This window comes from Falco rusticolus, chromosome 7 (genome assembly GCF_015220075.1).
Source record: "Falco rusticolus isolate bFalRus1 chromosome 7, bFalRus1.pri, whole genome shotgun sequence".
Taxonomy (NCBI): Eukaryota; Metazoa; Chordata; class Aves; order Falconiformes; family Falconidae; genus Falco; species Falco rusticolus.
Window position 1 is genome coordinate 8,408,199 of NC_051193.1, and position 17,700 is coordinate 8,425,898.

Below are 17,700 nucleotides of genomic sequence, written 5' to 3' on the forward strand. Positions count from 1 at the left end.
AAATCTCTTTGGACTGCATTCAACCTCCATACTACAGAAAACCCACAGACTCAATCTGTGCAAAAGCCAGAGGTAGAATATTTTCATTACTCAGTTCAGTACTAGGAGGTTAAAAATGCCAGTGTCCTATTCCCTTTAAAAATCTCTCATCTCCTACCCCCTACCTGCCAGCTGCATAGAGTATTTCCCTTGCCACTAATTCTGATAGCATGCCCTAATTAACTCATTTTATCTTTTGGTATAAATCAATTACAATTAAAATATAGTTTGTCAAACCTCAACGGAGTATTGTTTCATGTTAAAAACATTTTTACTCATGAGAGAAAGTGTGATTAACTTCAATAGAAAGCTTAAAGTTCAACTTACTATGAGCAGAGGGAATAAAGCACAATTCTTCCTTTGCAGAACACGTCAAGCTTCATCTCAGTGCAAGGAAATTAAATGAGTGAAGAGTTCTGTGCTGGTCATTCAGATCATTAACATGTGGCAGGATCTAGGAAAAAAAAATGTAAAAGTTGGTTTGGGTTTGTTTGTTTGCTTTTTAAAAGCATGTGGTAAACAAGATCATGAAAGAATGTCCAACACTTCAAAAGGCAAAAAAAACCCCAACCTTTTTAGGCATTACACTATTTGAAACACATTTAAAATGTGAAGTACTGTATTTTCGTTTCAGATGGTAGAGAAAAACGCAACAAGTCCAATGTTTCACTACAGATAAGGGATTCAGATTCTTTGGCCATGAGTTAGTAGTAGCAGAAAAGTCTGCCAGAGCTACCTTGTTTTAAGAGCACCAGAGGTGCACTGAAGGTGCCCTGTCCCAATGCTTATCACCACAAAACCATTTTGAATATCAAATATAGAGTAGAAGAACCTTCTACACATTTATAGCATTATATGTAATACATAACACACTATTTTCCAAATAAATGTGATAGAAAGGGATGAAACATAAAAAAAGCTCATACCTAGTTAAGCGCAACTGTAATAAAGATAATTTTTCCCTCCCTTCAGGGTGGGATAACACATCCCCAAAGTCACAGCCTACAACGGGGCAAATCCCAATCTAATGGAGTTAGCGGTGGCACTGGGTACGAACAGGAGGGTCTGGTCCCAGGGGCTGCAGGGTGCAGCGTGGGAGGCAGAAATCCATGCCCGTGCAGGGACGCAGCTCACTCCACACTACTGATTTGCAAGAAAAATGAGGAAATCTTTTAGAAAGATTCTTCCCCCTGGTTCAGGCTACAAATAGATGCCACTATTATTTGCAGCCTGTGCATAATCTGTGAGACCGCACAATCCAGATTCACTTGCGTTGGAATAGTATTTTGAGGGCAAACATCTGTAACTGTACCAGAAAATACTTGTGGTTTAAAAGCTCACAGCAACCGTGACAGGGAATACAAGAGTGTAATATTTTTAAGACCCTCAAGAAAACATCCTTACCATTTCTGATTTACACCAAGATACCATGGCTTTGTGATTTCCTGTATGCCTCTAATTCTACACAACACACAGCTTCTAAAACACACACACACACACTTATTGTCTTACACTAAACTGCTTTGTGCCTTTATGCAGCTGTGGCAGAACATTGCCGAGCGAGCTGAAAGCATTGCTACTTCTGTGATGCAAAGTACTGAACTAGTAGAAATCTCACCTGCCCATTAAAGTGTTCACAAAAACCTGAAGCGCAGCTTCACCTCAGCAGATTTTACACCAAATACAGAATTATCTGCTCATGCTACTTCGCTTTATGTTAGCTCAGGCACCTGTCTTTCTACAGGTGGTATAAATCTCTTTTCACACTTACATAACCCATTCTTTGCTCTGCAGAACAGTGAAAATAAAGCATGTGTATGCCACATACAGGTACAGGTACACACATACAAACACATTCACACAACATTTTCCCTAGATAAGTGACATGCTAGCCCCCTCTTACTCAACGTAGCTATGATTTCACCCAGTAATTCTGGCACTGCTCCACAATAGTCTTCAACATGATGATCAGCTGATTTTAAAATTCTTAGTCATCATAAAACTCGGTTGTTCAAAATGTAAGATGACTCAGGGCATCATCAGACACATGCACATGAGCACACAGTCTGCCCAGCCCATCCTGCCCCAAGTTTTCTGCTGGGTGCAATGATGTTCAGCATCCTCAAACACAGCACTTGAAATCTAGGTGGCTGTACTAAAAGTCAGTTTTTATTCCCACCAGTGAAACTGCAACGCAATAAAAAAGGGGCATCACTTGACAAATGGATTTTTGATGCACACTTACACTGTAATGAATAAGATCATTGTATTTACCATTAGCTGGGAGGTTGTGATGACTGCTGCTATCAGAAGCTTGAAATATTTCCTTTATGTATTTATCCTGTAAGATTCCATGGGTATTTTACTGCACATTTGTAACAAGTACAGCTCTAGATTACCAAACCACAGTTTTGTTTGACCCCAGATACCATGTAAGCTTTTAGTTTTCTCTAGTCTAAAGTACACTGAAGTATTTTTCTGCTTTCCTGCAGTTTTTAAGTAGATAATAAGTCCCAAACTTCACCAGCCTTTAGCTGAAAGAAGCTTGTCACGGTGGTTGGTAGCTAATGAAGATCCTTTTAGTTTATCTTCATCAATTGTCAAATATTTGAGTCCATGAAGTGGTGTGATGAGGTACAAAGACAGATATTTGAAGGGATTTTAACTCATTTGAGCAATTACATGCTTAACTGCCCTGCGATAATCTGTCAGTCTGAGTCTTTTCTACACAGCAGAAGTGGGGAGTATTAGAATAGCTGGATTTAGAACATAAAGGCCTGGCCTGAATGGAAGAAAGGCACCAGAGAAATTAATTGCCAGTAACAAACAGCAGGACTGCTTGCAAGTTATATATCACATAGTTACCTACCAGCAGTGGTAGAAGCCAGCTGTAAAATAACATACCGAAATGTGACAAAATAGTCACAGCTACAAAATCAGCAAATACCACGAAGAATTTAAACTAATGTTGGCTAATCAAGTACATTGTATTACACAAATTATATAGATACAGAGATAAAAATCTTGTATTATTCAAAGATTTGCTGAGTGTAAATTTCAATAAAACAAGCATGTCTTTAATTATAGCTCTAGGAGTTTTAAGAGGTGATCTTATAATTTATGCTTGTGTTTGTTTATGCACGTGTTTCTGCCATGCTCAAAATATAGCACTTGTGTAGATTCAGGAATAGAAAAATGAGTAAAACAAGAAAGGGAAAAAAGAGGACTCCTTTACACGTTATTCTTTAATTCTGAAATATTAGAGTCAGATTATTAGAAAGATCTAATTGATAACGTAGATCACTTGTAATGGTATGGTTAGAACTTCCTTGGGTCCCATAAGTTCTAAGGGGAGCCAAGAGAGAGCTATTATAGAAGAGCCACCTCAGTTCTGTCCAGGCTCAGTACTACCCTGGGCCATCATTTCCAGAAACCTGATTTACTGTCCTTTTTCTTTTCCTTCCTCTCCCTGTCAGGTCCCTGATGCCATCTCCTCGCTCCACCTGTTGCCTCGCTCCCTATGCAACCTGCCAATCCACCACTGCACAGCAGAGGAAGACCTCTTCAGGTAAGAGTTGGTGGTCTTGACTGCCGGTGACTGTAGCCAGGGCACAGGAATCCTCCACAGCATCTTTTTCCTACACTCAGAATCCCGTCTAACTCGGTAACACTCTGGGATTCCTGCAGTGGGGAAGTATCAGTCCCAGCTGCGGTCTTTTTACATCAGAAATTAAGCAGTCCCTGACTTGCGCGCATGTCTGGGTTCGTTTTTCCCCCTCCCCTTTGGAATTACACCATGACACCAGCCTGAGGAATATGGACTCGAGCCTTCGACTAATGCAAGACACGTCAAAACACACACACTGAAGTCTCTCATTGCCTCCCTGGTAACACTGACCGTAAATGACAAAGTGTGTTTCTGTTCAGAGAGGGCCATTTCATCCACATTACTCATGTTAGTTATGATGTTTATTTTAGATTTGCTGTCTCCTAAGGTGCCAGCTCTGAGGGAGCTAGTTAGCATGGTAGTGTTAGGTACAAAGCAAAAGCCCTTCACCTCAGGGACCGTGCTTCAGTTCTGACCTAAGGTCAGAAAGGAAATAAGATAGGTAATCTCAGCTCTGTCCCTAATGACCAGTATTCCACATCACAATGCTACACATGGCTGTCAGCTTCTGCTCAGGAGAGGCCCAGGACACAGCCAGCATGGAGAACTAATTACCCTCCCATCCCAGGGAACAAATGGGCAGCCCAGCTCAGCAGGCTGGGATCACTGGCGAGGTACGGTAGCAGGCTAATAAAGTGGAGGAGTGTCACATGCATGGCTGTGGCATACAGTTCATGAGGCGCTTTATTTTCCCTTCATTAATGAGGATTTTATTTTAGGCTCACTGTATCACATTAACATATTAAAAAAAAAAAAAAGAATAGAGCTGATTTATTCAGTCAGCCTGGTGTTGCAAACATCACCTGCCTTTTGTTTTTACAGGCCTAATTCACATGGGCCAAATTAAGTCCAGACTTTTATGAGTGGGGCATAAAGGGCACAAAGAGCTGCTTCCCCCATCAGTGGGAGAAGGAACCATAAATTGGCTGCTTACACTGGAGAATCCAGAGGTAAAAATCATGCAGTGCCAGCAGCATTAGTTGGGTCAGACAGGCCATGTCTGAGCTGGATGGACTGGGATGTGTTCGCATTCCCTCCCAACAATAAGGCAGGGAAACCAGTAAGGAAGCAAAGTCTTCAAAGAGCTGCTGCTTAGCACTCTCCTCTTGCACCCCTAGAGCCATGACCACCATCCCTGGGTATCGCTGCACGGTGCACAGAAGGGTCTCTCCCTCCATGAGGCATCTGAGGCTAATTAGCTCACAACCCAATATTTATTGGGATGCAGCAGCTTACTGTAATTACAGCATTCACCAACTGCCTAGACCAAGGGGTAGAAATACCCAGCACCAGGAACACAGGTCACCGCCGGTACCTGCATGCACAGGTGCTTACAACTCCATCACAACCAGCACCAACACCAGGAGAGCCAGCAGGACATTTCTTTTGTCTTACACAAACCTTTACAGCAAAGCACGGAGCAGCAAGCACAAAAGAAAGGGGTATCTTAAAAAGTTAGGGGGTTATGGCTGTTATAGTAGCAACAGTGTTAAATGAAAATTAGATACCGAGGAAGCAATTACACATTGGGAAAACCACAGGTAATAATTACCAGAAAGTTACCTTCACACAGAAGCACTGGAGCAACACATCTGCCTACACCCCAAACCCACTCAGTGACCCAGCATCCTCCCCTAGCACCCACCTGTGAACATTTATACCTGGGAGTAGGTTGTGCCCTCTGCTCCCACCTGTGTGGGATCCTGGGAAATGTAGTCTGTCAGGTGGCCCCTCTTCTGCATGGGTTACTTTGACTCCATAAAATAACATGATTTTAAAGGATTTTAAGTATTTATATGAGTACATAGGATGCTAGGCTCTTTCTCAATTAAAAAGAAAGTCTGAACTTCTTCAGGTGATAGGAATTATAAACACATCTTTAAAAAATAATAACTGAATTGGGAGGAAGCTAAGCCACATTTGTCTTGACCTGACTCAGACTCAGCAACATAAACTAGTTATTTAGAGTACTGAATTTCAGAGCACCAGTGTAGCACAGGTGAATGCCACAGTAGCCACATGCCCTTGTTCTCAGAAACAGATTTAAGAGTAAAGGAGAGGGACATGCAAACAACAGCCATCCAGTATGAATATATCAAGTTATTGTATATTCACCTCCTTCCACAGGAAATGAGTTACTATATACATTGCAAGCAGTTCTCCCCTGTATGGACCAAAAACCTAATTTTTAAGATGCCCAGGCTAAGAGATCACTCCCTGTGCTCTCACTGAGAAAGGATGTACTGGGCCATAATACAGCTCTCCAGTGGCATTGTCCCTCCTGTTGTGGTGACACTGGGAAGGACCGCACTATAGGAAATGAACCACTTAATCGTAAGAGTAGGCTACCAACTTTGTCTCTATATTTCATGTCTATCATATCCTAATAGCAGCAGCAGCATGAGGAAAACACCTGTAAGCTTCAGCGGTAATCAAGGAAAATTAATCACACTGTTCCCACCCTTTCTGAAGAAGACAAACCATTTGCAACTGGTGCAGACTTCCTTCCAACTACATGTCACATTAAAATGTCAGATCAGCTGGGGATTAGATCTAAAATCAGTCTGGAGTCTGTTTTACTGGAAAACAATCAGCAGCAGCCTTCTTATCGCTGTGAGGAAATCTGTGCAGACAGACTACTAGACCAAAGATGACAAGCAATGCACCCTCATGGGTTTTTTTGTGTTTTGGTAGGAGCATGTGCCTCCACCAGAAATAGTCATCTAGTTCTTAGGTCTTCAATTAAGCTTAAACATTAATTTTACTTGCTGCAATGTCATTAAGCCACAAATAAATGCAGTAGGTTCCAAAACTGAATCACTCCTTGTTGAACCCAGTCCTGGCAGATGCTCGTGTTTTTCTGGATGAGAAATAAAACTGGCAGAATGAGGCACAGGCTGGACTTTGTGTCTCTACACCCAGTAGCAGAACTGAACTGGCATATTTAGAAATAAACAGTGGTGAGACACAGATCCAACACAAGGATGCCCTGGTTCATAGTATCCCTCTCCAGACCATAACACAGAGCAGTGATCCTTACACAGGACAAATCTTAATTGCACAGGTTAGTGCACTGTGTTCATAATTTGATAGGGAAATGGTATACTGGAAGGTACAGCAGTAAAACTACTGAACTCCATAACTTGCATTTAGGCAACTGTAAAAAAGGGTAGTGAATGGATTTTTTTCCCATTGAATTCAGTAAGGATTTCACCCCATATCTTTTTAGTTTGCCAGTTCTATAAGCTCAATTTACTGACATGCTGCAGAAAAAAGGACTAAAGTAGCAGGTGTATGCTCATCGCCTTAATTCACCTAGTGAGTCCTGGTGTAATAGAGATTTTATATTGCAGCCAAGTTTTTCTGACAGAGGCAAAACCATCTTCCAGTAACACTAAAAATTCCTACCACTTTCATTATCACAGCACATGGGAGCCTTAGTTGATGACTAGAACCTAGCACAGACAAGTAAGAAAGACAGAGCAAGAAAGGAGTTTCCAGAATGCAGCGTCTTCTATTTCAAAAGTGACAAAGACAGCCCACTAAAAACTAAATCTGCAAGAAACGTGAAAGACAGAAGTTTTGTCTGAGATCTATTTCGTATTCTTATTAGCAGCATTCCCCAGGGTCAAGTAATTTTGAGTGCAATACAAAGTTGATAATATGCTGAGTATAATTATAGTGAGGATTGATTAAGTTGGTAGCCAAAGTACAGTAGCTTTATATCTGAGAGAACATCATAAAAGAAAACCACATTAAAAGTTTTGGAAAAAAACTATGCACAGGGATTGACAACTAGCTCCCTGGTGAAATAACATCAAAGCTGATATATATTGTATGCAAAACAACCCACAAACAGAGAAATTATTATAATTCTTTTAAGGGTTCCATGTCAAAAACTTAAAATCTGCATACATTAGATGCTGCAAAAGAGAATAAAGTATTGACAGCTGTAGCTATTCCATGCAATTAAGCTCAATGTGCCCCCTTTTTCAGTGGCTGTTGAACAACTATGTTTGCCTTTGGAATTTTCTTATTAGTTTCACAGGAACATTTGGCAACAGAAAAAATTTTTGAAGAAATCATTTCAGGAACTGATTCATCCCTGATTCTAGGGGAATTACAAGAGCTAACAGTATAAGGACTCATTAATCCAGTCCACTGTTTTAAAGTATTTCCTCCTTTTGTTTTCTGTTTTTATTTCACATTTACCTTGCAGTCCTGCTCTGGGTCTGACATTTGCATGTGTTCTGCATTTATAACAGTGAATCAAGCTGGCTGAAGCCAGCCAAAATCTGAACATTTCACATGCCTGAGTCCTGCCTCTCTGACAGGTAGAACTCATGGATACAACTGCTTAATTATTATTTCCAAATCACGTTCACTTAAAAAAAACAAAGCAAAGAAACAAAAGATTATCTGTACCCATTGCTGTAAAGTGCAATGACCACAAAGACTTTTGAGCCTGGTTCTCTGATGGGCTGAAATGCTGGTCTCAAAACAACAGTGAACTTCTTAAGTGCCTCCCTTTGTAGAGAATTATTCCATGAGTGCAGTTGTGGATGCCAAAATTGATGGAATTATTCAGATGCTGAACTTAAAGCATCTGCTTTGAAAGACCCGCATTACCAGACCAGCTTGCTGCAGGGACAATATCATTCTAGTCTGAAGTATGAAATATATTTGTTTTCTTTCCATTTTAACTGTATAGCAGGTATGGTATATGACTGTGAAATTACAGGGGGGTTTTAGGAACCTAGGACCTTCTAGTTCAGCAAAGTCATGTCCCAGTTACTGCAGGCAACTATTTCATAAAAAACAACTTTAAAATAGTTCACAACTCATCTTAATGCTACCAAAGCACTTTCCCCCTATTCCTTCGTTCTTCTGATTTCCAGCCTCAGTATATTTGTAGCTTATCATATCTATCTGTCCTACTGTTCTTCCTCTGTTCTAATACTATCCTGAGTTATGAAGACCTGGGATAATGTCTACATTTTTAAAAAAATATGCAAGAATATATCTGCATGATCAATGAACAGGTTATAACCATTTGAAAAAAATCCATGGGGCAGAAAGGATGCTAAGTGTCACTGAACTGGATATTACTGTGTTGATGTATAGATGCAGCATAAAAAAAGGTAATGTTGGCTTGTGCAGCAAAATTATATTGACACAATTAGTTCAATGCTGGTTTTAGAGTTTACAGAATATGACCTCTGGATTTTTCATCTTCAAAGGTTACTTCTAATTAGCATCCAGTGATAACATGTTAGAGATGCTTCTTTAAAAGATATCATAGCTCTAGCAATGAGTACTGACATGGTATCTATCAAAGTCTCATGGTGCCTGCAATTCTGACAAAAGGCACTCCAAAGGACTGGCACGTATCACCTCATTTGCATTTTTGCATTTCATTATGCTCATAATTGCATACCACCACAGCCATTCTTCCCCACTATCTCAGAAAACATTATCAGCAACGTCTGAAATAAATGCTTAAATGTCAACAATTGATGAGCAAGAAAAGCTGACCTTTGCAGGATCTCATTCTTTTGAGAATTGCCCTGGTATGACTCAGTCCATAACTTTCTGTTTGTGTTTGATAACACCAGAACATAGTTGCTGTATGGATTGTTTTTATGTATTGGAAATAGAAAGAAAGTCAAAGAGCTGTAAAAATACAATCCATTTATACTAGCAGTCAGCTGGGATTGACTGAACATTTGCAATGGCAATTCTTAAAGTCACCAAAACATTAAAGTGGACATTAACATTAAGCTACAATGGAATTTCTGTGGAAATATGTGTTACATGCACATTAGAATTAAAGTTAATTTATCCATAACTGATGTTATGATAGTGAACAAAACATCCTTCCTTCCACAAACATGCTGGTTTACACATTGTGAGAAGTGTTCGAGAATTATAAATCTCTAATCTAAAACCAAGGAAAACTATTCATAGTCATCTTACATATACTGCAATATTGACTGGCCTTCACTAAATTGACCTAACATTTTACTCTAGTTTGTTTTTCTACCATCATTTCATGGCTCCATTTACCTTGATTTGCATAGCAATTTTGGTGCACATTTTTCAAAAAAACACTAATCAATTTTAGTTTAAAATAAATTACACCACCACAGAAATTGCTGCCACTGTCCAAAAATGCTAATCAATTTTGAATATCTACATCATGGCTTGCATCCCAGATTTTTTCCATCCAATCCACATCAAAAAGAAATGATAGAAAATTATGTTAACATGTTTGACTGCTTGTTTGCTTGTTTTAGTTGAGGCATTGGTTATGCTTCAATGGCAAACTAATCGCCTGTTTGGAATCTCATCCAGTTTGTGTTACTTTTTTTAATGGCAATATGGAGATACTGCGGAAGATTTCAACACAGTCCGTAGTGAAAGTTGTATATTCTCTACCAGGAGCATTTTTCTACCTCATTTTCAGAGGTATTTATAGAAAGCAAATTAAACTTTTTGTTTTGACCAGTATTACATTCTTCTGTGGAAGGACTTCATTTCCCTGTATTAGAGTTTGTTCTAATGAGGCAGAGACTAGAAGAACAGTTCAATCTGAAAAATAAAGAACCAAAATCTGAGGAGTGTCATTTTTTCAAGGACTATAAAGCATCATTAGTGGGGGTTTTTTAATGTTTCAAATGAAACAATTATTTTAAGCTGCTATTTTCATCCACTTCATGTCTTTGGTACACTCATAGCTTTCAGTACCGAGTGGGTTCCTTTTCACACAGCTTTCACACAGGTTCACACTTATTCCTAATTACTATCTGTTATGGTAACAAAGCTACCTGCACCTCAGTCCCCACATCGGTTCTGTCTTGTGGCTACACCTTTTGTGAATATATAGGGACTTTTTTTCCTTACGATAGAACTATGTAGTTCAGTATCCTGTAGAAACAGCTGAGCTACTTCAAGATTAATTAACCTTAGTGAATATATGCTAACAGAGCTATTGAGCTTTGGGTACTGCAGCTAATTTCCATTTCATGGGTGCATCGCCTCCAAGTGAAACAGTGTACAGATAAAGTAAGCACCAAAGATGAGCCCAACAGTATCCACAAATCCAGAAAGAAAAAAAAATTAACTCTTGTTCTCTGCAATTAAAAGCATCTTATAGAGATTCATTTTCACAGCCAGTACTGTAGTTCAGTCTATTAACTGGTCAATCCCTATTTTGAGGAACGTTAAACAGCATTAGTATGTCAGTGTTCATACGTAGGTGTATGCTGACTTGACTTTAAGGGACCAGGATATCACCCGAGGTGACTAAGGACCTGAGAGGATCACACTCGCAGGTAGATTACTTTCTGAGGTTTTCCTGCACATTACTTTGCAGACAAAAGAGCTCTACCTTTAGAAATAACTGGTAAAAGGCATGTGGGAGAAAATCCAAGACAATTAACAGAAATATGCATTAAGATTTCATTTAAAAGTCCTATTTTGCACATGCGACAACACATGAAAGAGGATTATTCTTCCAAAACAAACCATTGTATTGCACCGAGTCCTGAGGAGCTTCCTAATTCATTGATTCACCTCTTTTGAACTACACATCTTTCCTATTGTTGTAATAAATGGCACAACCTCCAGACCTCTTTTAATATGGCTCATGTGAAATAAGGATGCACAAGCACTATATATTGCATTGTCCTTTCCTTGTTTAAATAGGGGGGGGGGAAAAGGGAGGACAATAGCAATAGGCTTGGATCCACCAACTATATCCATCATCCTTATGCAGTATGAAATACTAGAAACATTTCAGTAGTACTGACCAGCATTTTCTAAAAAAATATGTATTGGTTCCCCTATTTTAGACATTTGAAACATCACTTTTTAAAAGCACTTCAACATGATTTCCATTTTTAAATCTCCTAGACCTCATTAAGATCGCTTTCTTTGTTTCTGGCTATTGAGAGAACTTGAATAAAGCCGAGATTCCTCATTATAAAATTTTCTGCAACATGATTTAAAACAAGGCATGAAAAACTATCTATAAAAACAACTTCCCACATGGATATGATTAACAACCAAGATGGAAGCATTTCTTGTTGTCAATAACAACTTCCAGTAATGATTAAGATGGGCCATTATAAATGGGGAAAAAAACCATAAAGCAATCCCCACATAAAAAAAAATAAATCAATATTTCATATGAAAAATAGCACTGGGATTATGTAAAGCAATTCTTAGGTTTATGTCCTTTTTGTCCAAAGTTGGAAAATGAATCTTTTTTTTAGTTATGGTGTGTTTACTATAAAAACATTTGTCACTGTTCTTCATTGAGAGATAAAATGCTGGAAATACACAGTGCACTTATTGGACAATTTAACATGCTGGGGTCAGGCACTCTGAGACTTCACAGTAGCACAACAAGAACAGATATTGAAGATGCTCGAAATCCAGATTATGGCTTTCAGAAGACATGGCGTATTGTTCACCCAGGTTGAAAGCAGATGTATGTTTATATACTTTAATCTTGGCTCAGATGTGAGCTACCATGTTAACAATTTTGTTGCCAGACCGCCCTGGCTTGGGATTTAAATAAAAACAAATTACAGGTCTTAACAGTGATAGATGGACTTCTCTTACATTTGTGTAGAGTATTTTTGCCTTAAGATTAAAGGCTTACGCATTTATCTGCATAAACTAACCCCTGGAGTAGGGTACTGCTGACATTTTCCAAGAAAAATGAATATCCTAACTTATTCCAAAGAGAAGACTTGGTATTTGTATGGCCAGAGTGACCTTTGCAAGTGCCCTTTCAGATTAGGTGCACTACATGGAAAATTGTGCTCTTACAGTACTCCATAAATCATACCTACCAATTTTCTTTAAAGGGGTATGTAAATATCAGTGTACCAGGTGGGTAAACAACACTAACCTCATACAAATGGCTTGAAAATTGAAGAAAAGCACCTTATTTTGCTGCTGAAATTGCTTTTGAAGCCCAGCATTGTGGCTTGGGTTGTAGAATACATGAAATGATTTGTGCACTGGGAATAGAAAATGGGTTGATGATAACCACACTCGACACAGTTCCTATGTTTCTGAGTTCTTTCGATGATCAAAGATATCATTGCTGTATATTACTTTTCTTTGCAGATCCCAAATGCATGTGAATTTCAAGTGACACACATTATCTGCGTGTTCCCAAAATGGACAGACAGCTTTTTAGTTTGTATTTCTCATTTGAGCTAGTTAATGTTTCTGGTCCAGTTTCAGTCTGAGTCTTCTTGCAATAGTTATGTAGCATTTCCATTTAACAAAAACAAGGCAGAGAAGTTCATGTGCTAAAGAAGAAAAAAATATGAAGTTACAGCCTTTGAAACTGTCAAAAGTGTTACCTGAGTAAGTACTGACTATGAAAGTGAGAAAATGTGTTAATTGTTGTTGCGCTGCAACAGGTAATAGAAAAGATTCTGGATGGAGAAAAAAGCCCTGGATTTAGACACATCAGCACGGTAACCTGTACGCCACGGATATCGCAGCACCTTGGTGAAACTCCACGAACCAACCTCAGATGTGATCCACACAGGCTGATTTCAGTTTTAACTTCTGTAACTTTTATTAAATCATTTCTACGCATGTGCTGTTGTCATTGCATTGCTTATCCCACAACATTCTAGATGATTTAGCATAAATATCTACAGCAAACATGGGTAACTCACTTTGTAATGATATTGTAAGAGCAGAATTTGCAGCATTCTCGGCCAAGGTCTATAATCTCAGCCTTACCTTTAAGTACCTGAAGAGACCAAATGCAACTATCTGGTTTATTGAAGGATTGCTTTGACAACTAGCAATCAGAATTCATGTAAGTCACATCCTAAATACCTTTCTAATAATTTTTCAGGCCTGATTCACCTGTGTCAATAAAATTATTCAGGATCCTCCTTTGGCATGGCAAATGGCAACAGCAGGAATGTACAAATTACATTTCCAGGAATTTCCAGTCATTTTGGCTTTATTTTTACTATAGAGATGGACAGCATTTATAAGTCCTGGGCTCGCTCACCTTCAGTTGCACTGATTGATACTCAAACCCCCTGAGGACCAGGCTTTGTGTGTCAACATGGTGCCAAACCCCAGACCAGCTCCTGGGTTGTTCTGAAGTGCGGACCTCAGTGGTGCGATTGCAATCCTAGTAGTAGTAGAAGCTGAGAGCAGACACAGGATGCCCACTTCATGACGTTGAAATAAGCAGATGAAAATTGTAATCAGCCATTTGGAAAGATGAAGTGTGAGTAAAGAATAAAAGCCATAATCCATTTTTAGCATACACTTAAGAAGGTGCCTTAGAGTTATATTGTGTATCAACATTTCCAGTGCCCTCCTTCAAAATCCTTAAATCAGCTCAGCTCAGAGTGCCTTTGGGGCATAAGACAGAAGACAGAATTGCTCACAGGAAAGTATTTGAAGCATTTCTGAAAACAGATTTATTTTTCACAAGGGGAAATAAACCCAACAACAGAGGAATATCATCTACCTCCCAAAGAAACACAACACTGGAGGGAGAAAAGAGCTGCAAATGCTGTAAAACCAAGCTTGAAGCATTTCTGGTAAATTTGTTCTCACTGAGAAGGGAAAAGAGATCACAGAGGGGAGGAGGGAAATGTCTGAGGACATCCTCAGCCTACACACTTCTGAAAAAATCAGTGTCTATCTCCCAGAGAAGCCTCCCTGCCAGCAGCAGATCACTCACTCATATTACCACTGGTCCACCCAACAACAGCTTCAGCAGGACAAGTCTACAGAGGAGATCCAACAGCAAATCCAGCATGTTTCAGGCAAGATTTAAAACCAGCTTGAAACACTTATAACATTTCCAGTCACAAAAGGCCACACAAACACCCCAGAGATACAGACTGCCTTGCTGGGAACATGCCACGTGTTTATCAGCTGTTCTCACCTCCTCGCAGCCTATGACTTGATGTGCTCAGCAGCACTCTGAACTTCCAAGAGGTTGGAGTTTGGAGAAACAGTGATACTGAATTTCTGCTCTCAACAGCCAGTATCTTAAAGGCATTTGCTTCCTGCTGCTACTCTGTTTTGGTTTGGGGGTTGTTTTGTTTTGTTTTTTTTCTATTCCTGTTTATACATTGCATTAAATAGGGTTAAAAATGCTCTGAGAAGATGTTGCAGTGTCACTAATGCACTGCGTGGAAAAACTTTGGGAACAATTCCATTGGTTTGGGGTTAACAGACAGAGGAGTTGCCATAAGTCAGGTCCTCCACTCCATCTAGAATATAAGGACTTAGAATTTCTTTAAGATTAAATCAGAGACAAGCATACTTCAAAAAGGGACAACACAGCCCTGTTTTGTTATGATAAAAGTATGCAATGCATTTAAGGAAAATATGTAATCCTCAGAGCCTTTTGTTAATGGAAGTCTCAGTTCTCATCTGTGTTTTGCACTGACGCTGATTTAAGACAAGACCAGGAATAATTAAATTCAACACAAAGACTCACATTAGTGTCTGGAAACTTGCACCATTTCATCTAGCTCTGAAAGGCCTCATTAGAACAGAGCAGTGAATTACCCTTAACTTTAGAAATCATATGGAAACACCTGAGAAAAACTCCATATTGTAGGAAAAGGAATAGTTAGTGGGGGTTTTTTCAGAAATGCCTATGTGAGTTAGGTAGTATGGGAGCTTATTAAAAACCACTGATGTTTGTATGCATGAGCAACTGAGATGTTTTTGAAAATTCCCACCTTTTACAAACATGTTAAGGTAGTAATTTTCAAAGGAGCTTATGGATTTTACAGAGATGTGTTCAGTTATTGGTAGATTTAAATTTACTCACAAGTTGTTGAGAGTTCAATGTGATTACTCTGAGGTATAAAAAGTAAGCAAGTACACACACGTTTGTAGGCTCAAGGCTGAAAACAACCCTGGACTCAGAGGCAGGCAGAATACGAATATTTTCAAGGTGACTTCTTCATGTTAGAAGCATTTTTTGAATGCAGCACAATGTTACATATGGCATAATGTTGGAGGGGCTATGGAACACGTGTTATTTTCTCTAGTGGGGACAGGAAACAAATATAATGCTATTATTAGTTATCCATTTAAAGCACTTTTGAGCTTAGGAGGAGCTGCATCATGCCAGGCTTTAGAAACGTCTATCTCCAGTCTCTCCAGCTTCCAATATTTAAGGTCTCGTTCATTATTCTAAAGCCTAACCCAGTTCCCAGCAAAGTCACTGGTTTCACCACACTGTAAGAATGCTACTGGAGCCTGCATCCAGCTTTCACAAAATCACTAATTAAAAAAGAAAGTCTGCTGGCAAAAATACCATCTTAAAATGTCTGTTCTGCAAATACCTTGGTAAGCTATAACTCACTTTCTGTTTACTGAAACCTCAAAACATCACATGACCTTGCATCTACTTGCACAACAGGGAATAAAAAAAAGAACTGTATTTGACAGGCACTGCTAATAATGAAAATGTTTTTAAATGTAAGCTCTAGCTGTGTACCAATCACTGCCTAATCAGGGTTATGCTTTTCAAATTATATTGTGTCTTCTTTCACCTCCCGCCTATTATGTGAAATAAAAAGAGAAGTGCTTAGGCAAATCCTTGATCTGTTCACATATATTTTTAATATTAATATGTCAGAGCAGTGGCAATAATGATATTAGGCAAATGACGGAATTCTCCCCCAGCTGGACATGTTAATTGAGAAGCCAAATTTTCGAGGCAAAGTTCACGTCTGTGCAGATGGCAGGACAATGCCGGATGGCAGGCCTAGGTCAGTGTCAATCCCACACCCGACTTTAATGGCTCACTTCTCTGCTTTTTCAACATCGGCTGGTCCCTGTGGGGTGTATAAGTTGGGGAAGTCTGTGTCTGCGGGTTTTTTCTGCCCTTGACTCTGGTGCACTAATTTCACGCCGAGAAGATGCCCCTGTGTGTGATAATAAAAAAAGAGGAATTTGCACTCAGAAGCTCAAACGAGAGAGGTGGGTCCAGCATTGCCCTTAGAGCTGAAGTAGCTGCCTTAAAACCAACACCATACTCTTGCTCTGGCAGCCCTTCATCCAAAGTTTGCTGACATCGAGGGGAGCATATTCCCCACTAAAATCCTGGTATTTCCTTAGTTTAGTAATATTTTTGGGGCAGGGTGGTGGGGCTGTCTTTATTTACATTTATACCTAGGCCACTTAATATTTTGGCCAGGCTGGTCAGATTTCAAGATGCTTTATTCTGCTGCAAGCATATAAAGGTGTTTTGCCCTTTGTCAAAAGGACATGAATATTGTTCACAGTTATATAGGTATTATATTATATCCTTTAATGTGATCTGTGATTCTAAAGCTGGATGTATATACTTATATATTTAGAGAGATATATAGCTATACCGCGTCACAAAAAAGACTTCAGTAGTTTCAGTTTCCTAAGTGATATAATTATTTATTATCTCTAATTAAAATGCAGAGCTTGGCTTTCTGCATGAGACTAGATGAAAAGCCTTTTTAATGAAAAGAGCAACTATGAGCTCTAAACTTCTTTATGGAAAAGATAACTTATGTAATCACTAGTAACCTTTTTCAAGAATATTATCTCACTGTTTATAAAACAATACCTTCTTTACTTTAGAAATTCCCATTTACATATGAAAAAGAGCTTTATTTATTGATGCCTTTGACTGATGTGCATTCCTCTTTCAGGAATACTCTCTTTTTGCCATCTTATATATGCCAGAGCACCTACTTTCCTTTTGCCGTTACCTGCAGTGGTATCTTAAAACCATTCTCTGCTTGAATTACCAATAAGAACAAAATTAGCTCATTCTTCAAATAAAATCACCTCATATTTCCTTGGTTTATAATGTTATATTTAAATGTTTTCTATTCTTATAGGTGAAAGAATGCCACCTTTAACCACTAGAAGCAGGTATAAACAAAAGCAAAACCATATTTGTTTTCCTTTCTTATTGTATGAAAACC

General features: G+C 39.0%; 1 long non-coding RNA gene across 1 annotated transcript in view; it reads right to left on the reverse strand.

The window, feature by feature from the left end:
• Window positions 1-372: 372 nt before the first annotated feature.
• Window positions 373-17,700, reverse strand: part of LOC119151872 — a 55,951-nt gene continuing 38,623 nt past the window's right edge. The window contains exon 6 of the long non-coding RNA XR_005105591.1: window positions 373-493. This is a non-coding gene — a long non-coding RNA (uncharacterized LOC119151872). The remainder of the gene's footprint in view (window positions 494-17,700) is intronic.